The sequence below is a fragment of the Apteryx mantelli genome, chromosome 12, assembly GCF_036417845.1.
Source record: "Apteryx mantelli isolate bAptMan1 chromosome 12, bAptMan1.hap1, whole genome shotgun sequence".
NCBI lineage: Eukaryota > Metazoa > Chordata > Aves > Apterygiformes > Apterygidae > Apteryx > Apteryx mantelli.
This window is the reverse complement of record NC_089989.1, coordinates 11242389-11266859: the sequence shown is the minus strand read 5'-3', so window position 1 is coordinate 11266859 and position 24471 is coordinate 11242389. Positions and strand designations below refer to the sequence as shown.

The window sequence follows — 24471 nt, the reverse complement described above, 5'->3', positions numbered from 1 at the left end:
TTGTGGAATTTCCTATTGCTACAAGCCAGGATATTAAGCAGCCTTCCAAGAGAGACAGTATAATTGCAGTGAGCCCTTATAGCGTTCATGAAGCACACTGAGATGTATTTGCATTAGTGGTTTTGATGGGGATATGATCTCTTAATTAGCATGACCTTCTAAAAAGATCCTGTTACACCACCACCACTAGAATCAAGCAGCAGATGCGTCTGTGTGGCTTTCTGTGCATCTAAAGGCAGGGAAAGAAATAGTGCAAGATCTGCTTGGTGCTGGAGAGGGAAGAATTTCCATGGTTCTGAACTACCTGTGCAGCCATCTCTGTGGCAGGCATCTGAGAAAAGCCAAGATGGACAGACAGCTGGAGCAGGCAATCTGACTGACGGAAAGGGTAGGGAAGGTAGGGGAGCACCACCAACCTGCACAAATTAGGATTTGACTTATTGTCCTGTTGATTTCTGTGCATTAGCTAAGCAGGGAGGGGAGATTTTAACCAGATGTTTAGAAACGTAATGGTTCAGCCTTCTGCTTAGCTGTTTTTTTATTCATTCCATCTCTAGCAGGCAAACAGTTCCAATTCCTGTTTCTGTACCTCATAAGACAAATAAGGCAGAGACCTGGGAGCAGCAGATGCAGATGCCCATACTGGAACAGGTCCCACACGTTTTCTTTGGCAGCGGTCTGGCTGCCTGCCTACGACTCTGCCCCAGCTCCTCGTGCTACTGACTGAGTCTAAAAAAATCCTAGGACTTTGGTGGCAGAGCTGTAAGAGAGGGGCAAGTCCTGCCCGTCTGGCTCACATAGGTCTCACAGCCTATGAGTGGCCTGTTGAAATCAGTGGAATCCATAGGGATGCCACTATATTGACAGAATTAGCTGTTCCTCATGAAACATGTTAAACTTGAACAAGCAGCTTAAGAAACACCCTTGCTACTAGAAACTGGGGAAGTGCCAAAGAAGAGGCTGCTTTTTACTCTTTTCCTAAGCGTTTCCTCTCAGCACGGTCAGCGGCAGAATCCGGGGCAGATGGGCCTTTGGTCTGCCCAGGGCAGCTGTTCTTACAGCCCGTATTTGACAGTAGCTGGCAAAGAGCTGTGCAGCTTTAAATCCTGCAAGAGATGTTTTTGTCATAGGGAGCGATTTGAAATCCATCTCCTAATGCAAGTCAAATGAGAACATCAGTGTGTTAGCTCATCTTTCTGCCTCTCCTTCATCTGTGTTAATGAAGAAAGTTTTCAGAGACACCAGCCATGGATGACATTAATCAAAAAAAAGCCTTGCTGTTACCAGAAATCTTACCAGTGAGCAAAAGAACAACACCTTAAATGAAATAAATGTGCCTTGCCATCTGCCCTTCTCCAGGAGCACTGGTGGAGGGTTCAGAAAGCAGAAGCCCTTCCCACGCAGGTTCCCCCGCTGGTCCTGAGAAGCACTGACGCCGCATCCCAGGGCCGCCCTCAGCTATCCTGCCATGGATGCTACATTAGCGTTCATTAAGCAGAAGAGTATTGATGTGCCTTACTTACTGGAAGCTGGGGATGACGTGTGAGCGTTATTTTAATGGATGTTTCATCTATTTCAGAACTTGTAGGGCACTTAACAAGTCCTTCCCCGCTGAACTTTGGCTTCCACTGTTATAGCTCTCTGTGGGACAGGACAGCGTAACCCCTGGCTAACCTCCCTCCTCTGGGGATTGCTGATGAGAGCAGAGGCCCCTTTAGGTGCCTTTCCACCACCGGTAACCACAGTTCCTCTGTGTCTGTGAACTCCCCCTTTCACCATGCCCAGCTGTATAGTCGTTTAGCACAACGTGTGCAAAGCCCTAACGAAGCCCAGGGCAGAAAACTGGCCTTTGCAGCCATGTCTAAGGCTTTGGTTACATGGTCATTTTAATTAGATGTATGCCCACGCTGCCGCCAGAAGAGATGTCCTGCCCTCCTCACCACTCCCAGCCACTTGTCCCCTGCCTTGTGCCAGTGCTGCTGTTCACATGGCTGCAAGGTGAGGGAGTAAAAGGGGTTTTCAGCAGGATCGGTGCCCTGCCCTGGCTGGCCGCAATGGCAAACCCCTGCGCAAAGGCAGCCTGGGCTGGCGCGGGGTGACGGCGGCTGCCTCGGTGCAGTCCGGGGGGCAGCGTTCCCTGCTCCAGCGCGGCTGAAACACTGGCGTAAGCAGCCGCTGGCCGGCGCTCCCACAGGGAAGCACCCTGCGCTCCCTCTTCCTTGATTCGTGCCGCTGCTTGACACCCGGGTGGTGGCTCTGGCTGACGTGAACACTTCAAGCGCGGGTTCATAGCGTTCTTCCAGTTCTCGATCTTCATGAAACGATTGCCTTACCGTTTGTCAGTCCAGCAAGGCCTGTCTCATCCCGGTGGTGAAACAGTTGTTTGCTTTTTTAGTGCATCTCAGGCTCCCAATGATTAAAAGTCCTGTTGTTCTTATTTTGCCATTAAATGGACTTGAGGAGGCAGGATACCAAACTAGAGAACAGTCCTGAGGCTAAGACACAATTACCAAGGCAAAGATGGGAGAACATTTAGCTGGTGAAATGAGGTTAGCGAGGCAGTTTGGCCCCGCATCTGGCCAGAGACTGACTTTAATCTTAATATACACATGGCCTGCGGCCAGCACACCTCGAGCTGTTATCTGTCACGTTTCAGGAGTTAAACGGGGTCAGGAGAGGGAAGAACTTGGCTGCAAACTTCCCGGGGACCTGCTGAGCTGGGGCCTTGTGCAGGCAGAGGGTGCCCGAGATCTGGCCATGGGCATTAGAGGGGGAATCTCAGGCTTGGTCACATCACAGTATTTCCTAAAAGTGTAGGTGGTGTTCCCCGGATCCTTGCCAGCTCCTGTGATTACCTCCACTCTTCCTTTAACATCCCTGTAACTTCCACTGCAAAACAGATTCTCCACAGAGGAAGTGAGCAGAGAATGACACATCCCCCTTTCACAGGTACCTGCGTAGCAGTACCAGGGAGGAAATACTTGTGTTTACCTATGGCCAAAATCAGACATTTGTATAGGTACCATTCTGCTAACTCTGCCCCTTCTGCGAGATCTGAAATTAGTCCAGCTTCTGAAGAGCATTTAAATGGTTCCAGATAAGCAGTGCTATATGTATGTAAAATAACTGCTTTCCATCAAGTTGCATTAATGGAAACCATTACTTAGGAGTAACCAGAAAACAAATACAAAGTGGGTCTGTGTAGAAATCTCTAGGGTGAAGCAAAATAAGACAGAGAAATCGCTTGTGTATATGAATGCATAAAATACACTGACAATCTGGATAAAAGTGCCCATGCAGATGAATAAGGGATATTCACAGACTGGACAGGCAAGTTCCAAATATTGTGGGTAGGAAACCACAGAAAAGGACACAGACTAGGTTCAGGAGCAAGAAGATTTGCAGTATGAGGCTGATCTAGATGCCGCTGAAGTCCTGACATCCAGGGAGGGAGTCAGTCCCTGGAGGGAATCCCTGAGAAGCTGCTGTGCTGGGGGGAAGCGAGAGGAAGCGGGTATCTCAGTAACGGATGGCAGAGCCCAAGCCTTGACTGAAATCGTTGTTTTCACATTACTGAAAGAAGGTGAATTCTGTGTCCTAGAGACTCTGGAAAGGGAAGCCAGGTGCTGGAGCTGTAATGTGCCTGTTGGAACATAGCCTTTTTTTAATGGGGGATCCCTCATTGTTTTTAACGGGGAGCAAACTGCCTTGTACCACCCTTCTCTGAACGCAGGAGCATAGGCCAAGGTAACAGATGTGCCACCACATGCTAGTTTACAGGTGACTATTTCGTGTTTCCCTTTCTGAGCGTTGCTGGAGCTGAATGCAGCCAACAGTGCTGTTCGCTTATGAAATGGAGGAGAAAAGCTTCACTCTGGTTAAACTGACTTGCCTTTGGACAAAAGTGTGTGTGGTCCTGCAGAGACACAAGCAGTGAAGGAAAGCACCACAGATAAGGAAAACCAGAGGAGATAATGCCTAAAAAAAAGAATAAATGAAAATGTATTGGGAAGGTATATGCAAAACCATGAACGTGCTTTTGCTGAGGTTATAGTCAGTGATTGACCAAGTAAAAATGACATTGGCCTACATTTATTTGTAGTACAGTAATTTCCTCTGTTCTAGTTGTTCTATGTTTATTTTTCATTCTCCGCGACTTCTAGGCTGTTGACAATGCCATGGCCCTGAGGGCACTAGTAGACCTTAATGACCCTGACCAGCCTCACCTACACCTTCCCCCAGCCCATGGGCCCTGGAGCGCTGTTTGAGCTCAGGCCTCCCTTCTCCGTCTGAGCTATGTTCTGAGAGCTCTGATCTCCAGCTCAGCCATAACCTGTGCTGGTGCCTGACCATGGGCTTCTGATCTGTGCCCTGACCTGTGGGATGACTTCCTGGCCAGACCTCAGGCCTGCATTGTCAGTGTGGACCTTCCAGCAACTGCCAGACCTGATCCTGATTTGTGGATTGACTTCCTGGCTGACCTCAGATCTGCCTCATCACCATGAACTTGCCTGATGATCTGGGCTCTTGGTTGAATCTGGATATGATCTCTGGGCATGCCTTGCCCAGGGATGGTGGGATGGGGTCCTGGCTGGTGAGACCTCTGCCCTGGTGGCTGTTATTGTGCTTGGTTCCCAGCTCCCTGTCTCTTAGGGAGCAGCTGACCCTTGCTGATCCCTGACAGCTTTTCTTTTGTGTGCTCCACTCCTCTCCCTCCCCAACCTTGGATTTGAAAAAAAGTCAATCCTGCCTCTTATGTTGTGTCCTGCAGTAAAGACTCAGTAGGCCAGAGCTGGGGTTCTGCACTGGCATGTGAGAAGAGCTGGCTGCTGTGTTGGGCAGAGTCTTCTTAACCTGCGGTTAAGTATCTGGGATGGTCAAAGCAGTCAGCAACTTCAGTCTGCTGCTTTTGTTGTTTTGGACAAACCTAATGCTAGATGAGTCGTTAGGCTCAGATGGTGTGTCCTGTTCTGATCTGGCCTTTTGAGCAGGTGAAGCAGTGAAGATGCCATCCAGATCCACTTCCCCTGCCAGCCTCAAATGTTCAGAGGAGCAGTGTTGGTGCACAAGGGTTGTTGCAGCCATCAGTCACAGCAATGAGGACCAAAGGGGCCAGATCCTGAGTTGCACAGGTTTGCATTGCTTGGCTTTTGTGCGTGGAGCTGTGCTGATTCTCCACACCCGAGTAGCTGGCCTGGGTGTGGGAGGAGAGCAGCCCTGCTTCCTGCTCCTTAGTCCAGAAGGAAATGTTGGTAAGGAGGGTGCAAAGCCAAACCTCTTTGCAGGGTATTTTCCATTAAGTAATCATTCCCATTCCTCCAATATCTGCACTTTTAAGCATTCAGTGGCATTTTTGAGAGCTCACTGTGGGCCAAAATCTAACCCTGATGAAGGCAGCTGGACCTCTTGCCTTGTATTACAGCAGTTTGAGAATCTGGACCATGTGATGAGGTTGGTCTGGCCATGGTGTTTCTTGGCTATAAAGGATGGGAAATGTCTGTGGCTGGGCTGCAGTACAACGCAGTACTAGAAAAGCTAAGGAGATTAATTAACCTGCTCAGCATTTTTGCTTTCCTCGATCCACACACTGTACAGCCCTACAATGCTTTTATTGTATGGAAAACAAAGCTCTTATGCTTGAATGTAGCAGCTACGGTACTGTGTTCTTGCCTTAACTGAAGGCTCCTCAAGTGATTTAAGTCCTTCCCTGTCACTGGTGATAAATAGTTGCCAGGGTTAAGAGAACTTCCTCCTTTTCTTTCTTATTCTTCTGCTTATTTTGTAGCCAGGAAAAAAAAAAAAAAAAGAGGTGTTTTCATGCAGGGCCAAGTTATTAACATCTTATTGGGGTAGCAGGCCCAGCAGTATTTCCAGAAGTAAAGAAATTACAGTTTATCCAAGTTTTTGGAGACATCTGAAAAAAAGGACATTGTCTTTCCTTCACATGGGAGAGAAACTGTTTGCACCAGTTGCCTTTCTCTCCTGGGTGTCAGCACATCGATTTGACAGGAGGCCAGGAGAGAGCCTGTGCTTGCATGCCTGAAAATTGGGGAAGGATGCTGTGGTGTAAAGACTGACCTTGCATTCAGGAGGGGCCGGTTCAGTTCCTCGCTCTGACGCAGGCTCCCTGTGTGGCTTTTGTCTGCAGGAGAAAGTTGCACCACTTCTGAACTGCCTTAATTAAACTGGAACAAACCATTGTATAGCCATGATTATTTTACTATAACTGCATTGCTTTTGAAACAAAAGGTCCCAGGGCCTTGGGGGTGGATGGGCATTCACTTACGCAAGAAGGCGCTAGAAAAACTTGCCAACCCTGCTTAGTTGTTGGCCCTGTCCCCACCTGCCACAGGGACTGTCCTGTCACAGCCCTGCTTGCCAAGCTTCTCCTGGGAGCACGTCTCAGGAGCACTTCCCTTGTATGCCTCATTTGAGGGACCTCAACTGACTTAGCCCCACCACTGCCCAAGTGCTGTGAGCAAGGAGATGCTGCAAACAGCTCCGGCCAGATCTGGAAGCCGATTTCACCCACAGTTTAGCTCTTACCTGGTAAAATGGACTAATAATACTCCAGATTTTATCAGAGGCAATGCGTGACTCCACATTACTACAGAGGTAGCCCAGAGATGAAATTGGGGTCGCTCTTCTTGCCACAGTAGCTTTTGTTTTACATGCAGAGATGCCACCCTAATAAGAACTACTGAAATGACCTGAGCCAACTTAGTTATTTAAAACGTAAGTGTGAATATAGATATCCCAGCCTGCAGCAGCTGATAAATCCTTTGAACTTGCTTTGCTCCTGGCTTTAGCCAGTATTTGGCTGGTGAACTTGGACAGTAGTCCCTGCGGCTAATTGTGGTGTGCTGCCTGCAGTGAAATCTTCCCCCCCACCCCATGCATAAATACAGCAATCAGTTTACAGCCTTGAGTGGGAGATTAGATTGCTTATATAATTCTTTATAATACCTCAGATATTGCTATTTTTCATCTGTGATAGGATCAGGATGTGCAGCCCTCTTTAATGTGGCTATTTGATACAGGGTCATTAATTCATTCATATCAGCAAAGCACTTTGAAGATGAAAAGTGCTCTATAAGTGCTAAGCATTATTGTTTTTATGTCTCTTGCCTCCAGGCTTCCATATTACACGTGTGGGACTGCAGCAGCTGAAAGCAGGGCTGGGGGATTCCTCGTGTGCATCCATCATCTCTAAATGCCTCTCTGCATCCTGGTCTGAATTCAGCAGCAAGTACAAGCAGCCTGGCTCGCCGACAGCAGGTTGGACTTCCCTGGCAGTCGGGGCTTGCGGGCAAGCTCTTCCCAGCTCAAAAATGAGACTTAAGCCAGGTCTTGAGCCTGTGTTCAGAGGGAGTATAGGGCGCACAGCACCTTGCAGGATGGGGCCCACCACTGTGCTCTGTGTAGTTCTCCCCTTCCCCCTCCCCAGCTCTGCTTTAGCGATAACCTACTTTCTTGCTTTGTGGAAAGAACAGCTTGGATTACCTTGCTACAAATGAAAGGTTTCAGTCATTGTATCAGATGAGTTGCAGGTAAGCACAGAGTTTAATGTCAGCTTTTTGGCAGCTTTCTTCCCCCTCTCCACTTTGCACAAACAAGCCGTCTTTGTGTGGAAGTTCATTTTCCTTTTTAGCCATGGCATTTGTCAACACAGCTTTCCAATAATCCTCTTCGCACAGATAAAGAAGAGCCAGCATCCAAACTGGATCCATTTCTCTGAAGCTTAAAAAATGGTCCGCTGTCTGTTCTGAAATTGTGATTCAGGTCATTAAAGGACTCCCCGCTCTGTTACAACCCCTTACCACCTGGGAGAAAGGCAGAAATGATGCCCACGTGACAGATCTTAAATCCTTGCATGAAACTATCTGCCTTAACTCCTTCCTCATCAGCCCTTTGCAAGCCCCCTGCTCTAACAAATCAGGCCAGATACAGCACAACTGCGCAGCCAGCCTGCACCAGCCTGCTGGATCCCTGCAAAAAACCCTGTCATCTGAGAAGTACAGCAAATATTATGGTTAGTTTAAATTAAGGTGCAGGTGTCACAACCCTGGCCCACAGCTGGACCCCAGTGGCTGAGGGTCCAGTATGGTATATTCCCTTTCTGCTAGATGGCTTCCCTCAGTAAGAAAATCCAGGGTATCAACAACAAAACTCTGTTCAGTGGTATAGGGAGAGAAGGAGACCTTTCAAATCACTTTGGCTGCTTCTGTCATTTAGACATCTGCTCTTCTTTGGCATCACTTGAGCTAAAGCAATGCGAAGCTCGCAGTCCAGCAGATCTAAACGTGTAACTCTGAACAAGTAACTCCCACTTTGTAAAAATAAGCCCTTCAGACTGAAGTCCAACGTGGACCAGGCCGTGTGTCCTCTGCAGGCAGGGAGGATGGGAGCCTACAGAGAATGAATCCAGGCAGTATTCACGCTGCCCCGCATTTGTCCAGTGAAGGCAGAAGATGCGTCTGGCTGCGGTGCAAGGGCAGGAGAGTGCTACTCCAGCGCACCCAGGGCAGCAGCCTCGCAGCCTGGTGGTGGAGCAAAAAGGAGCCAGTCCCCTGCCTAGCTGGGTCCCTCAGATGCTTGAAGTCAGCTGTCTTGGAAACCTTTCACTAGCAGCTTCATTAACTGCTTCATTTCTGCTAATTTTAGCAAAAGCACTTAGCCCTCCTGGCTCCTGCTCAGCTTACACTATCCCACCCCCCAACCCCAGCAAAGTCATCTACAGAGCTGCCTTAATTCTGAAATTCTCCAGCAATGTGAAGGCAGTGCAAATTGAGCAGCCTTTGCTATCAAGCTAAATAACATCAGGGCTTGCTTTACTGATTAGAAAATTATAATGAATCAAACAGGTCAATGAATAATCCATTTTAAAAAAAAAACATAATGGAGGCATTGGGTAATATGATACAACATTGGCCTAAGTTTATACATCAACTGATAAACCGTAATTAAAAACAAAATTAAAGGGCCCTCCACAGAGCAAGTTTGATGCCTTCCATGTGAATGCCCAGTGAATAATCACTTAATTCAAGAACAGCTCTGTCTATCCCACCTTGCACCTGTGCAGAAGTGCTGTATGGTTTCAGTCAAACCACATGTGCTTCAATTCTTTTCTCAGCTTGTGGCTTTAAAAACTCAGCAGCGCTGAAACGTGCCATAGGCTTGTCGAGTACGTGTGCAGCCCACAGGACGAACTACAGCCGGAGCAAAAACGAGCACAGGCATGCAGAAGGACACCTCTCCTGACGGCTGGGGGATCCGCGTCCTTCTCGCAATAAATTCCTCCCAGACAATGTTTCTGGGGATCGATAACGATTGCAGCCCCAGCCTTGCGGCAAGAGGAGGAAGGAGCCCGGCTGTAAGCTAGGCAGGCTCAGGGTTTATCCTTGAAAAACCTGTGCTGCAGAACTTGGCTCTGCGTCTGGCAAGCTGCCCAGGAGGAGATAACGATAGATGCTAACGGCTGCCTCGTGCTGTATGAACTCACAAATCCGCTCGCCAGCCAGCTAAATTGGTGATAAGGCATCCCTATTAACAACACACCAAGCGGGCCAAAGCACCGCCTACCTTCCAGAGCAGAGGTGAAGCAACAGCCCTGTCTCAAAATACCTCCTTCCTGCAAATGCGGCAGCTCCCCGCGCGCTCCGCCGGAGCAGGTGCTCCAAAGCTTGCAAAAGCTTTGCAAAAAGCAAAGCTTACCAAAGCTGGGTACCTGGCCGTGAGCTGAGGTTCAGCCCCACGGTGTGCCCCGGCTTCCCGAGGGATCGGCAGGGTGCTGAGCGCAGCCGGATCGAGCGGGGCCGTCCCTTGCTCCCAGGCACGCCCAGGACTGCTTTTCAAAACGATGGAGGCAAAGTCAGATGAGAAATGAGTCAGCCTGCCTCATCCCAAAGTCAGTCGCAGAGCTGAGGGAAACCAGAAGTCCTGAGCTGTTTTGAACTTGTGTTAAATAATAAACCAGAGAAATGAATAAATTAGCTCAGCATCTATTTAGGTCAGACCTTTCCTTTTCTCCCAACTGTCTCCATATTCTTCCCTGCAGTAATCAACTGATGCATGTACACTGTGACGGTGCATCTGCTCCATCCCTTCTAGTAGCTGAATTCTCTACAATATTTGCAGTGCAGTTTTGCCAGGTGTAACATAGGTTATGCACATTTATTCCTGCCTTGGGGTGCTGCAGGCATGCTTCCTTTTCTGTTAGTGGGGCAAGAAGTACTTTGGTACATCACACTAAACCAGTAAGCGTGGGCTCAGAGCAGCCTCGCGCGGAGGCTGCCCGTTCAGATGTTACGTCAGCAGGCAGCTTAGCGACTGTCGCCTCAAAGGGGATATTAAAAGCTTACCGAACCTGCAGAACTAGGCCCCTTCGCCAGAAGAGGGGTACCAGTTCAGAGCTGCTTAAATAGCTGTTTCTTCTAAACAGCTCTGTTCCCTATCAGTTTCATTGTGTTCCTGTGAGAATGCCTGACTCTAAAAAAAGGGACCATTATTACTATATATTAGGGTCCCTGGCCCTGCAGGTAGGTTACGTAGGTATTCTGCACGTCAGCACAAGGAAGCAGTCCCTCCTCTGAAATGGGGAGGTTTAATGCTCTTCTGAGAGAGAGCTATATTGATGTCTGTGGCGATTTTATAGCCCTTGTATTTCCTTGTATGCACCCTGTCTCCTCTGGCCCCCTTCACCCAGCTGCTGGGGTCTGCAAAGTGCCTGGAAATCTCCACCTCCCTTCTTGTATTTGTTGCGGATGGTTCCTGACCTCCTGGTTTCTGGGGAAAATTTGAAAAGGTGAAGCAAGTGTACCCTAAAGCCTAGGAATCAAACAGCAAAATAAGTCCACTAAAGCCCCTCTCCCGCTGCTGGGGTTACAGGTGTCGGAGGCTCGCAGTGCTGCCGGATGCCCGCATGGGTATGAAGCACCAGACGGGAGAAACCAGCCCGGCTGTCAGGAGGGACGAGGGCTGGTTCGAGACCAGGGTGAGCAGGAACGTGGGCCAGGGCTGGCTGCCAGGTGCGAAGGGCAGCGCCACAGCACGCATGGGGCCTCTCAACGTGCCCATGCAGCCGGCACCGCGGGAACTTCCGCCCCCTCTGCACAGAGAGGAGGCTGGGGAGCGTTAGCAGAGGCGTGCGGAGGAGCTGTGGGGTCCCGCCTGCCCGGAGCTGGGGGGAATGTGCAGTTTGGCACAGCCCCCAGCCGCTCACTCTCTGCCCAGCATTAGAGACATTTCCTTCTCGGAAATAATGTTAACAGCTGTACTTTAGCCGCATCTCTGTGACTCAAGTATCATATTAAATGCTCTGCATCCAGGGCTCTCCCCAGCCAGCGAGCTCTTGGGATTTACTTTGCTCTTCTCTCTTTCTGCTCCCTGACTGGTTTCAAACTCATACTTTTACAAAGTGACAGAATGGGAAAAAGTCTGGCTCAGTTCACCCAGGGTGTCTGCTCCTCTTTTCTGTATGGGAGAGCTGCCTGCCGTCTCAGGCTTTCGGCTGCTTGGGAGCCATGTCTCCTGTGCTCTGCCTGCTAATCTGCTGCTGCAGTGGTGCAGCGCGTGTCTCTAGCCCTTTTAGTAGTCCAAATACATTACATTTCCAGCTTCCAGCCTCAGCATCACCTCCACATTTCCAGACTAGCTTGCAGATACCCCAGGCTCTGGTTTGTGATTGCAGTGATCATTTGTTGGTTGTGGACATTCAGCCAGCTCTGCAGCTGGATGAGGCTGATTGATTGGCACAGAGGGAAATCCAATTCTAAGTCCCTGAGTTCTCCTGAAATCCACCAGCACCATTCAAATGCCTTCAGAAAAATGTAGCTACCATACAGTCTTGTATATTTATTGTCATGAAACCATTCTTTGGATATTTAAAATAAGTCCCTAAATGGGGAGGACCTAATATATGCATAACTTTGGGCCTCACTGAAGTTCAGATCATTCTGTGGGTAGGTTGATGGAGGTCCATTTACGTCATTAGGAGCAATATCTCATGGTCTGCAAATATCAGCAAGCTGGATGAACATTCATTGAGAAGGAATTTATCTGCATCAAGAAGATGCACCTTCTCAGCCCAGCTCCTTGATTGCCAAAACTTCTAGGAAACATAATTGAATTGGTCCTTCCTGACCCTGCAGGTAGCTAGGGTAGATATCCAGTGATGAACCCAGCCAGAAGAAGTGTCCAGAGTGTAGGCAATGTAAAGTAAGAAGTTACTAAGTTTGGTGGCTTAGCTGGCTCCCACAAGTCGCAGCCTGTGAGTCACTAGTACGTAGGCCACCAGCAGTGGCTGACTCCCCTCTGGAGAAAGGAGCGGAGGTGGAAAAAATAACAAGAGGAAAACAGCTGTTAGTCGTGCCAGCTATGGGGAGAGTGGGAGGAGGTGGCAGGCCTGACAGTGAAAGGTCAGGTCTGTGTTGTAGGCTGGTGCCTGATTCTTGCTCCTACCTTCATGATGCAAAGCCGTCTTTGGGAACACAGTCGCTGATAACGTGCAGAGGAGCTGGGCCAGTGCTGATCTGGGGAATGGTCTCCATGGGGGAACGAAAGCCTCCGATGGCAGCCAGGAGTGATGGAACAGTGTAAGGGCTGCTGTAAGATGTCCGTCCTTCTGTACGTGTTCCCTGCTCACACCTCTCTTCTGGTTGCTCCAGCCTGCTCCTCTCACCTCTGCTGGGCTGAACTTGACCACTGCTGTTGAAAATAGCTTTTGACCCAGTGAAAACATTGTAGAAGAAGATATGTTTTGCAGATGTACTTGGAGCATGCTCACCTTACTCTCTGTGGGTAAACAACAGTGCAAAGCATTTGTTCCCCAGTCCCTGTCACCATGTTAAACAGAGGCCATCGATCATAAGCCCACCTGCAGCTAGCCCAGCAGTTTTCTCACTCCTTTATGCTGGTCCTTGGGCAGAGTAGTTGCAGAGGGAGAGTCAGAAACACTAGACAGAGTGAGTGACCATATTCCTTGTCCAAAGCAAATGCAATAAAAACGTTGCTGCAAAAAAAAGATTGCAGCTCCCTGGCCTCTTCCAGTGCCTCAACTCGCTTGCTCAGCTGGCGGGAAATCAGCGCCAGCCCCATGGAGCTAAGCCGCTGGTGAGCACAGGCCTTGCCTGTAGTTTCCAGGTTCATGCCCTCCGCGCAAGAGCAGGCTTGCAGGGCAGCGCCACACCGGCTCCCCAAGCGCCTTAGAGATACCCGCTGCTGACCCACTGCAGACCCTTCTCCCCTAACAGCCTTTACCTTGCAAGAACCGTTGCCACCAGTCGCCACTGTTTTTTCTTACCTCCTTAGGAAGAGGAGTGGGAAGCAGCTCCTCCAGGCATAGGCACTGATTGCTGGGTTGGTGGTATTTGCTCCTGGGCCCTGCCACTGAGGGTCAGGTTTAAGGAGAGCCTTGTTATGAATGTGCAGAGACAGCCGTCTCCCTGGAGGCAGCCAGTCATTTTCAATAAGCTAAACAATATTTTTAATGACCTTCCTCATGTCTTCAAGAAAATTATAATGGCTATCAGGGCAAAAAAGCCACAGTCAGGTAGGATACCAAGTCAAGCGGGAAATTTCTGCATGTCTCACTGTTATTCCCTGGAGATCTCCCCTCTCCCAGACAGGGACCAGCGCTCCCGATTTTGAGCCCAGAGCCACCACACGCCGCCGGATCTGTTATGCTCAGGCTCCCTCTAGTGCCTTGATCTTCCCGTGTGCCTGCTTCTCTGGGCGGCTGGCCTGGAGGCCGGGAAGAGCTGGGGACCGTCCGTTCGTCCCGGAGGATGGTCCATCGTTCCCACTCCCCTCCGGCAGCACTACCTAGGGCTGCAGCGCTGCCAGGCCCTGTTTGCCCGCCAGCTGGGCCAGCTCCAAAAGTGCCCCAAAGCCACCGTATCCCGCCAGGGCACTGCCAGGGGGCCGCGCGCTGCCGGGGGAAAGGGGGCGAGCGAGGCGGGCTGCACCGCCGGCGGGGCCGTGCGGCAGGCGCCAGGCTGCCCCTCGCAGCTCCGCGTCGTGGGCTCCGGTGGCGTCTGCGCCACGGGAGGAGAGAAAGCAGGCGGACGCAGGTGCCCGAGCTGCTCGGGGTGCAGCCCTCTCCTGGCTGTGCCCGCCGAAAGGGTCCCTGCGATTGCCCCGCTGCCCGGCAGCTCTCCCGAGAGCGGTTCGCAGGGCCACCCACCGTCCCGTCCACGCCAAGCCAGGTCAGCCGGGCTACTTCTCGTCAACGACCGAAATCAAACTGTCGTCACTGATTGTGTCTGCTGTGGAGACACCGCGTAGCGGCGGCTGTCTGCGACCCCGGGCGCTCGTGAGCTGCAACGTCACTGCGTGTCCGGCATCCCAACCAAAGGCGGCCCTGTCCCCTTTTCCTGCCTTGGGGAAGGGCTAGCGTGGTCCTCCGGGCCAGCCTTTCTCGGAGAGCGCAGCATAGCTCCTTGCTGCTGCTGGCGTGGCGGCGTGCGGCCGACTGCTCCGCAAACACCGCGGGCGAGAAAGCGCTGTGCGAGCACGAGGCAGCGACGAGGGCAGCCCTATCTGCACGTTTAACGAGGAGCTGTTCCTCGGCGCAGCTGCGGCTCCTGGCAGGTGCTGTAACGGAGCGCTCGGCAGCACGCTCCCTCAGGCGCTCCGGGAACGCCGGCAGGAGAGATGCCAGAAGAGGGGAGCGCGGGGTCTGGGCCGCGAGGGGAGCCCGGCACCAGGCAAGGAGCCCAGCCGGCTCCGGCTCCGGCTCCGGCTGCTGCAGCGACGCGTGGATGCCCCAGTGGCGGCCACGGCTCCTGTGGCCCTGGGACGTGTGTAGGTGAGCTTGTGCTCCAGCCCCACGAATGCAGAGGTGTCAGCCGCGCTGCCCTGCGCTGCCTCGCTGGCGTCCCGGGCAGGTCAGCTTCGGCAGGGCGGGTATTTACCCTGCACTGCAAGCAGGTCCTGCGCTCTCAGCGACTCGCCGCATAGATGCCCTTCTCGTGTGGTGAAAAGCCGGTAGCGTTAGCCCCGTTTCAGCAGAGGATGGGTTATCTCAAATTACCTTGCATTTGCTACAGGGTAGAGCACACCCTCAGAAACTGCCTGGTTTAACTCTTCACCCTCTCGCTGGCTGGACTTTAACAAGCCGAATCTCCCCTGAGCTTCGCTGTACGTTGTCACTTCTCCTGTGCAGAACGGCTGGGAAACAGCCCGGAGGCGGCTGCAGGCCACCCCTGCTCCCAGCTGCTAAGGCCAGGCTCGTGGCTGGCCCGCGTTGTCCTGAGAAACGCGCTGGAGCAAGGGCCCCCAGCCACTGCTGGCCCGCGAGGGGGCCGTGCCCGGGGGCCTCGCAGGCACCCTGTGCCTCCTTCGCCCTTCCAGCATGGGCTGTGGCAGCTTCCCAGGCCCTGGGAAATGTTGGATGGGAAGTTTTTCACACATAACATCTTCCTTAAGTGTGTGAACACCTCCCAAGTATTGTACCGGATGTCAACGAACTCCTGCCCGTATCTCTTCTGGGGTGAACCATAGTGGTTCCCCTGAAATCAGTAATGCTGATTTATCGGTAATGCTCTGATTTACACCTGCAGAGCGCTCGGCCCACATGCTGAGCTACTCTGAATCACCGACATTAATAAATGGGGGCAGTTACGGTAATTCATTACTCCAAGCCCAGATGCCGGCTCGCATGGAGGAAGAAAGCAGCACGATTAGAGGAGTCTGCTGAAATGTGGCATCAGCATAAAAGACATGACAGACCTAACAGAGATCAATGGGGATAAACTTGTGTGATGTAAGCACATTGACTGAGATAACACGGTTGTCAAAGACACTTGGAGATTTTTATTTTAACCCAAGATTTTTTCATAATTGTTTTGCAGCTGGAGTAATTACCATCCTATTTAATGAGCACAGCTCCTTTGATAGATGACACTCAGGATAACATGCACTAATTAAGTCTGTAGTCACTAAAAGTATGATTGAAGGGTTCAAACTGGCCAACGTTCATGGTAACACTGTAATTGGAGACCACAGCTCATCAGAGTTCAGGAGGAATTCAAGGGGTCTGGATCCCCTGATGGTGTAAAGTGCTCTTGACGCTGCCTTGGCTCATCCTCTTTTTTCCTAATGCTCTGTATTGATTTACCCTGTTTTAGAATCTACCCTGAAATACTCTGAATGTGCTGATCTGAGCAGCCCCGTAAACTGAATGCACTTGCACGGTTATGTTTTAATAATTTGGTTTTCTGGTCTTCTGTATCATCTGGGCATTACTAAGCACAGCTTTTCTAATCCCCACCTATCTGACTGCTTGTGTTCTCTGCTTTGCACACAGCACTAGTTGTGAAAGATTACAAGGGAAGCGGTATAGCCACTTTACAGAGAGGTACTGAAAGAACTTGAAAAGTCATATCTGAAACCTAAAACAAATTTTTCTGTTTCTTTCTATGAAGGAATTTTTCAGAAATGAGTGAAGAAGTTTAGAAGTGCCCATAATCTAATGGCGAAGATAAGGAGACCTGGCAGAATGTTTGTTTCTCCTTCTGCAATGCCATGGAGCCGAACATGCTTCTGGTTTCAGTCTCATCTTCCACTGAGCTCGTCTCTTTGGGTCATCAGGGAAGTCAGCTATTCTCTCCTGCTGTTTGCTGTCATTAGCTGGCCAAAGTGATGTCTGAATGTTTTTAAGACTCCGGCTCACTGCAATGGAAAGAATTAAAATAATAATTTAAAAAAAACCCCAAAGTTTGAAAAATCAGAAGGGGAGGTCTGCATATCAAGGAGGATATTGTGGAGAACCTTAGTCAAGTATTCTAGTTGCAAAAAAGCCAGTAAATGAGTATTAGTATTTTCATCTGTTTTTACAATATGTGCTAATAATAGCCACCCAGAATGAAAAAAAAATGAAGCCAAATACCTTTTGCAACTTAGACCTTGCTAGAAAAAAAAAGAGAAATATTGAAATCAAATTGTATTAACTCTTTTTTGTCCTGCCTATTTTCATTTCCATTTCGTCAGTTTTGCACGATTATGCAGGATAATTTCTTCTTCCCCTTTTTTGTAATAAGATGAGATTGTTCACAGGCATCTGAGCTTGAGAAACAGCAGAACAGCTAATTGCCCTGCAAGCAATGAGCGGTTGAAAAAATGCCTGGTTGTCTCTCCCATGTATCAATTTAGGGGCTTTGGTCTATGGTTTATTATTTTCCAATCCAGTCTACTTTAGGCAGTTCTGTTGTGTCTCTCATCTCAAAATAAAGCAATTCCTTAAAACGATCGTAGTATTTTTCCATTCTGCCAGATTGGTTCTTAAGTCTAGGCCTTTTTCGCTCATTTTTCAAAGGTACCTGTTTGAAAGGCCGCAGTCCCGGATCTAAACTCTGCAGTTTGAACATGGATGCAGTTCCATTGGCCTGAGTGAGTTTGGCCTCTGGTTCCTTATGGCCTTTTTCCTTATGTGCTTCAACCCACCTGAAATGCCTAAATGCATAACTACAACCTGCTCCCCACAGTATCACCTCTGCCAGCCTTATCCGCCGTCCACGGGTTGCTGGCACAGTGCGCACTGGCCATGCAAATGCTCCGTCTCTCCGACAGTCCCACCACAAATCCTTCTGGCTTGCTATGGTGGTAATGGGAGGTTCTGCGAAATTTAGCTCTCAAACACTCAACCATCAATGTCAAAATCACACGTCTCTCCGGCAGGGCCGTCAGTACCCCATCCGAGCACGTCTGAGCTTGCTGTGGTTGAAGGAAGCTGGCCTTCCCTCTCTGCTTTGGCTGGCGTATCCCCAAAGCACCTGCACTGCGTGGACACACACATATTTGTATCCCGCCCTTCTAATTCCTCTTTGCTGGGATGCTGGGAATACTAAAATATCTGAACGGAAGCTGGCGTACAGAGTTTGCAGGAGCGAGGCCTTAAACTACCATTTTTGTGTGGCCAGCCGTAGTCAGACACGGCACCAAAGGAAAAAATTCCTTTGTAATGTGTAGTGTTTTAAAACAACCACAGACTCACTGGGCCTGGGAGCTAGTTAAGGGGGAGTCGCGGCTTGGCAACGTGTCCCTGGTTTTACGGGATCACTGATGTGGCTTTTCTGAAGCTGCTAATTGTTGTGTTTTGAAAGTGAAGAGTTCACAGCCTCGTTGAAAGGGCCTGTACTTGATAAGAATAAAACCTCTCAATAAATTTAACAACATTTAACGAATCCATGGAGAAGAACGCCGTTCCAGCGTTCCCCACCGGACTGGCGGGGGCTGGAGCAAAACCTCCCTAACGCCGCGCCGGGGACCGGGGCTGCCTCGGGCAAACGTGGGGGGCAGCGGAGGCGGCCGCGGGGGGTGGGGGGTGCCCGGGCCGGCAGCCGCGGGGGGCGCTGCGGGGCGCTGTGGGGCGCTGCGGGGCGCCGGGGGGCGGGGGAGCGCGGCTGCCGCCCGGAACCTTCCGCCTCGCGCCGCCTGTTGCAGCACCGGACCGGCGCGGGCTTCCGGTCCGTTGGCGCCCCCGTTTCCCAGCAGGCCCCGCGGCGCCCCCTTCTCTTCCGGCGCGGCGGCGGCGGTGAGTGTCGCTCGGCGCCATCCGGCTCCATCCGCGCTCCGGCGGCCGCGGCCGCGCCGCCCCGGGGCCGCAGGGGGAGCAGGGGTGGCCGGAGCGGGCCGGGCCGGGCCAGGCCGGGCCTGGGGGGCGGGCGGCGCCCGGCGGCGGGGGGGTCCCGGGGAGCGGGCCGGGGCCGGGGCGGGTGCGGCGCCCTCGCCAGGCCTCTCCCGGCTGAGGGGTGTCTCTTGCCCGCAGGTTGCACCATGGCCAAGTCCAAGAACCACACCACGCACAACCAGTGTAAGTCGGGCGGCCGGGGGCTTTGCCGGTGAGAGCTGCGCCGGGACAGGCTGCTGCGGCACCCGCGCGGAGGGGTTTTACCCGGTTACCTTGGGTTCCTCAGTTGCCGCGGCCCAGTCTTCCTCCTTTGCGCTCGGAGGAGCCCTGCAGGGGAGGAGATAAATATGCCGTTCACCCTTTGCATAGCACTAAGGAAAGAGGGCTTTCACAGAATCACAGAATGGTTGAGGTTGGCAGGGATCTCTGGAGATCGTCTAGTCCAACCCCCCTGCTCAAGCAGGGTCATCTAGAGCACATTGCACAGGATTGCGTCCAGGCATGTTTTGAATATCTCCAGAGAAGGAGACTCCACAATCTCTCTGAGTAACCTGTTCAGTGCTCTGTCACCCTCACAGTGAAGAAGGTTTTTTTCATATTCAGATGGAACTGCCTGTGTTTCAGTTTGTGCCCATTGCCTCTTGTCCTGTTGCTGGGCACCACTGAGAAGAGTCTGGCTCCATCCTCTTGACACCCTCCCTTACAATATTTGTATACATAAATAAGATCTCCTCTCAGACTTCTCTTCTCCAGGCTAAACAGGCCCAGCTCTCTCAGCCTTTCCTAGTAGAAGAGATGCTCCAGTCCCTTCATCATCTTAGTAGCCCTCCGCTGGACTCACTCCAGTAGCTCCATGTCTCTCCTGTATTGGGGAGCCCAGAACTGGACCCAGCACTCCAGATGTGGCCTCACCAGGGCTGAGGAGAGGGGGAGGATCACCTCCCTCGACCTGTTGGCAATGCTGTTCCTAATGCACCCCAGAATACCATTGGCCTTCTTGGCCACATGGGCACATTGCTGGAAACTAGTCTCAAAACTTGCTTAGACTCAGTATAGGAATAATATGCAGACAGAAAGAACCAGACTTCATTTTCCTTGAAGTCAAACGTGCCACTGAATGAAATGCTGCCTGTGATGCATTGCCATCCAGTGATAACGATAGTGATAAAATAAGATGCCTGTTTTGGCTTTTTTTATCAACTGCTGTAAGTTTACCCCGCTCACAGGTAGGTTCTGTTTACTTACAGTAAACACTGGAAACTGGTGGTACCTTGTAACGTTAAACATAGATGCTTGAACTTCTTGGTGAGTGAGGCTTTTTATTCTGTTAATGGTGTTAACATTGATATATTGGATAACCCAAAAGTCTCTGGATTTGAAATCCTTATAGTGCTAAGAGCATATTATGGAAGGGGAAGAGAAAAGAAGTGTTTTCTTAATTTGGATTAGAAGTGCTTTCTTAATTTGAATTTACTTTGAATTTGAAGGCTTAGATAATTATCTCACATCATTTTGGGAGGGTCAACTATACTTACTAAGTAGTTGCATTGACTTTTTTTGAATAATTGAAATTGTAATTTAAATTGTATTTTTGTCTTCCAAAAAGCCCGTAAATGGCACAGAAATGGCATCAAGAAACCCAGGTCCCAGAGATATGAATCTCTCAAAGGGGTGAGTATTTCTTTTAGTACTTCCAGGTTGTTAAGCTGCCAAAGCTTAACCATGGAAATACCATGGAAATATCCGTGTCGGTATTTCCTGTTTTGGTCAGAATCTTTTTACAAACAGCTTGTTTTTCAGATGGTCAGAATTACTATGTTTTCCTTTGTCATCTTTTGCTTACCTTGCTTGCAACTGCCATAGTTATGTGTCTCAAGCCTTAGTGGGACTAGGCTAGATAAGGCATTTTGTGATGTTGCTTTGGGCAGGGGAGCTTTCTTCTATGTTGAACTGGGAAAATTAAATATGTTCTAACCCACATGAAAGCTATGTTGTATGTTTGTAAAACTGCTTTTGGGGTGTTAGCCACTTTTGTCCCTCCCCTAGCTGGGTAGATTCCCCTTATTGCTGCTTCTGGTGAAACAAATGCACGTGAGTTGGGTGGCTGTTCTCAGTTTTGAATCCTGCTGTGTTTCCTGCTTCTCTGTCTGTCCTAATATAGGGAAAATTACTCAGTAGATATCTGGAATTGGTATTTCTGGATAAGACGTAAAAATGACAGCATTCTCCTTTTCCTGGAATTAGACAAGTGGTATAACAGTATCTTTCTCCACACTTGAAAGTGAGGAAGAGGGAACAAAGCATTTTAGATTTGGAGAGGGTTGTGGTTCTGTTTGCCTTGTAGATGTGATTATTGGCTTTTCAGGGGTGATGTAAAAGCTCGTTTTCTGCACAACTCACTCAAGGTTCAGTCCTTCCTCTTGCCGCAAGTAGTTTGGCTGTCTCTGAGTCTGTCACCTTGCACAAAGTGCGCATGAGTTAAGATGGCAAGATTCTGATACTTACGCTTTCTGCCATTTAAGTGCTTTTAACCGTAAAATAGCAGGTATGTTTCAGTGGGGCAGTAACAGATAGTTCTGCAAAGGGGCTTTATCCATGAAAAGGTGTGTTAGTGAACCATTAGCTGCCAAAAGCTAGGGAGCAACTCTTCACCCTGCTGGTGTTGTTCTCCTTTAATATAAAAAGAAAAGACCTAAGGAAATGGCAGTGGTCTTTGCCTGAAGATTACATATGCCTGTACTCACCTGACAAGATTTGTTTGTGATGCTTCAGATCCAGAATGTATTTTTTAAATGAAATTTTAATGTTGTGGCAAGGCAATTTGTCTTGTTAACAGCTTTATTTAGTTTGTCTCATTCTTTTTATTTTATTTTTAACATTATGAAAAACATCTAGTTTAAAGGATGGTTAGGGTTGGCTAAAATCATTTTGTTGGCATCCTAAATAGGAATTTTTTTTGAATTAAATGCAGCCAGCATTTGGGAATAACTAGAACATACTGGTAGTGTCCATGTCTTTACATATGTCACTTCTGCTCATTTTTCCTTATTTTTATAGGTTGATCCCAAGTTTTTGAGGAACATGAGATTTGCAAAGAAACACAACAAAAAGGGGCTGAAGAAGATGCAGGCCAACAACGCCAAGCATGCCGCTCTGCAAAAAAAAGACTGACGTGGTTTAAGACAAAGAACCAGTTTTTCTGTTGGCATGTGTGTCACAGTGTTTTTGTACAAATAAAATTGGGCGTAACAAAGCTCAAGAGCAAGTGTCTTCACTTTCTGAGTTTGAAGGAGAACCCTCAAACTTCTTATATGAGTTCCTTTTTAAATGTCAATCATTTATCGTCAAATCTGCATGTAGTGAGTGACCAGTATCTGTGTTTTCCTTCCATGTCAGGTCAGCCAGGCTTCTGGAGAGGTTGTGTATTAATGTACATCAACTTCCAAACACAAAGTAAAACAGCTGCTGCCTCCTCAGTACTGTTCTACTGTAGCTCTAAACATTTTGTAGTCCATAGACTGTTTTCAGATTTGCAAGTAGACCAGTCCTTTTTCAAGTTGTTACGTTTGTTAAGTGAAGCTTTAAAATTAAAAAAAAAAGTATCCTGTATGTCTTTTAGTACACAATACATCCAGTGTTGAATTGACTCTTACATGAGAGTATTCAATACAGGTAAAACTGTTCTGCATGTTAGCATATGTGTTCAAAGTTCTTGCCTATCACAATTTTTGCTATAGCTCTTAGTGCTGTTACAGCCAGATCAAGACTTCCAAGTGCTGTTTCTTACACATCTGCTGCTTTGCCGTCCAGGTATGATAGCTACAGCTAAGAAATTCTGAAAAATGGGAAAGGTATTGCATATACAGACACAGCTAACTGCAGGCTCCAGCTCCAGGCTGGGGCTGTTTCCCTGCAGTAAAGTAAGTGGTAACAGGTGCATTTGATTTCTTTTGCACTGGATGCTTCTAAATGATTGTGAACAGTGAATAGAAAGCTCAGGAACACAGGTAGGTACAGCCTTGATATAGCAATAGCTGCAGTGTTAGAAGTAATAGTGACTGGTACTAGTGCAAAGTGATGCGTGTTGAAAGTATTGAAGTGTTAATGGACCTACTGGGGAATGTGTGATTCCGTTCATAGGACTGTATAAAATACCTAATTATTCATTGCATCTTAATAGAGGTCTTTCATTTCAGTAACAAAAAAGTATCTATTGGAAATTTGCCGACTCTGAGATGTGGAGAGAGTAACATTAAAAACAGGAGGTGTTATGACAGGGTTTTGCTGCTGTCACTCTTCTGCAGATCAGTAGAGGACTTCACTGCCCAGGGCCTCTGTTAAAATGTAATAGTTACTGAAGTTGCAATTGCAACATTTGTCCACCGGGTGGCGCAAATCTACTAATCAACTCAATGTTTGGGTGTATGTAACTTTTAACTTTCCAGTACAGTTGCAAAACATACCTGCAGGATGAAAAGCGGTTTCCACTGAAATATCTGTTTAATGTAAGGGCTTTTTAAATAACTTAGTTATCAAAATGAAATGTTATTTTAAAACAAGGTAAGTATTTTGAATTCTTCTTTATTGGCTGAACTGATACCTAAGTCTTTTTCCAGTTCCCAAATGTGTTTTAGGCTTTTGACTGATGAAAAATATCATCCAGAAAATACTAAACCCAGCATTTAAGAGATTTGCTAGATTAAACTCAGGAGCTGAGGGCTCTTACAGCCTGTTCCTGTGCCTTTACTACCCCTACTTTTTCTTCAAGTACATACAGAGTGTAAACATGCTGGAAAACAATTCCATATGCCTGATGACCTATGGTCTTCTGCCTCACAAACATCAAAGGTGAACAGCTCCTGGTAGCAAAGCGGAAGTGTTCCCTGCTCGAGCCATTCCTCAGCACGAGCTATGGCTTGTTTGTTAGGGGGCTGGTGTCAGTAAATGGAGGCTGGAAGTGTATGGAGTTGCTTTTCTTGCGCATCTTGGGACTGGGGGGCCGTGTGGAAGAGCAGTGAAGGTGTCTCATTATGGGATGGGGAGGTGTGCAACCCCCACCTGTCTGATTCGTGTGCATACATCTCTTGATCTGTCTTGTGCATGTTTTAAGTTTCTCAGTTGGAAAAACGTAGTTATTGTGTGAGAGCAGCACGCTGATAGGGAGAACATGAGTAGGGAGGAGTGCTGTGCAGGCGGGGGCATGTTCTGAGAGCAGACAGTCAAGGGGTTCGTGTCACAACTGGAACAGTCTGCCATATAATCCAGACAAAAAGGCAGTTTGGTCTCTGCTGCTTTCAGACAAGCCAGAAGGCTGTGCTTCTTTGGGCAGAGGTTCTTGGTGTTTTTAATCCTTTCTGGAAAGTTTACTGGCAATTGGTAGGTCACCTAGAGACAGATCTGCAGTGCTCAAATCCCACTGATTTCAGTGGTGCCTGAATGCCTTTGGATATGAGAGGTCTCTAAGCTGTAAGGCTAGTGCTTTACCTGTTTGAGTCCACAAAAGCTATCACGTGGAGATGCAAACTTGCCTTGCCCATGCTGTGAGCTGACCGGAATCGCCTAGTTAAAGTTCACGTTAACATGCGCTTCTTTCAGGCCACCTCAGCCACTTGGGCCCGGAGTTGCCCAGCAGCAGCTTTGCAGCCCTAGCTCAGGCTGGTGGAGAAACCTACATTTGCATGTAAAAGACTGGGGAGATGTGCCCTTGGATTGCTGCTGGCGTTGGAGGTGGCGGAGAGGCAGGTGCAGCTGTGTAACTAAAGGTCAGTGCAGGTATGCATTGTGAGAAGAGTTTTAAAAGAAAAAACACAGTCTGGAGAGAGGACTTGATGTTTTGTTTTGCT

The 24471-nt window shown here is 49.1% G+C and overlaps 1 long non-coding RNA gene across 2 annotated transcripts in view; it reads left to right on the top strand.

Annotated features, from left to right (window-relative positions):
* LOC136993163 (uncharacterized) overlaps positions 1-16490 on the top strand; it is a 182537-nt gene extending 166047 nt beyond the window's left edge. Inside the window, exons 4-5 of one of the 2 annotated variants that reach the window (XR_010885365.1) lie at positions 7135-7278; positions 16425-16490. This is a non-coding gene — a long non-coding RNA (uncharacterized lncRNA). Of the gene's footprint in view, positions 1-7134; positions 7279-10887; positions 10971-16424 lie in introns of those variants that run through there. The other variant, XR_010885366.1, reaches the window with a different exon arrangement.
* The last annotated feature ends 7981 nt before the right edge of the window (positions 16491-24471 follow it).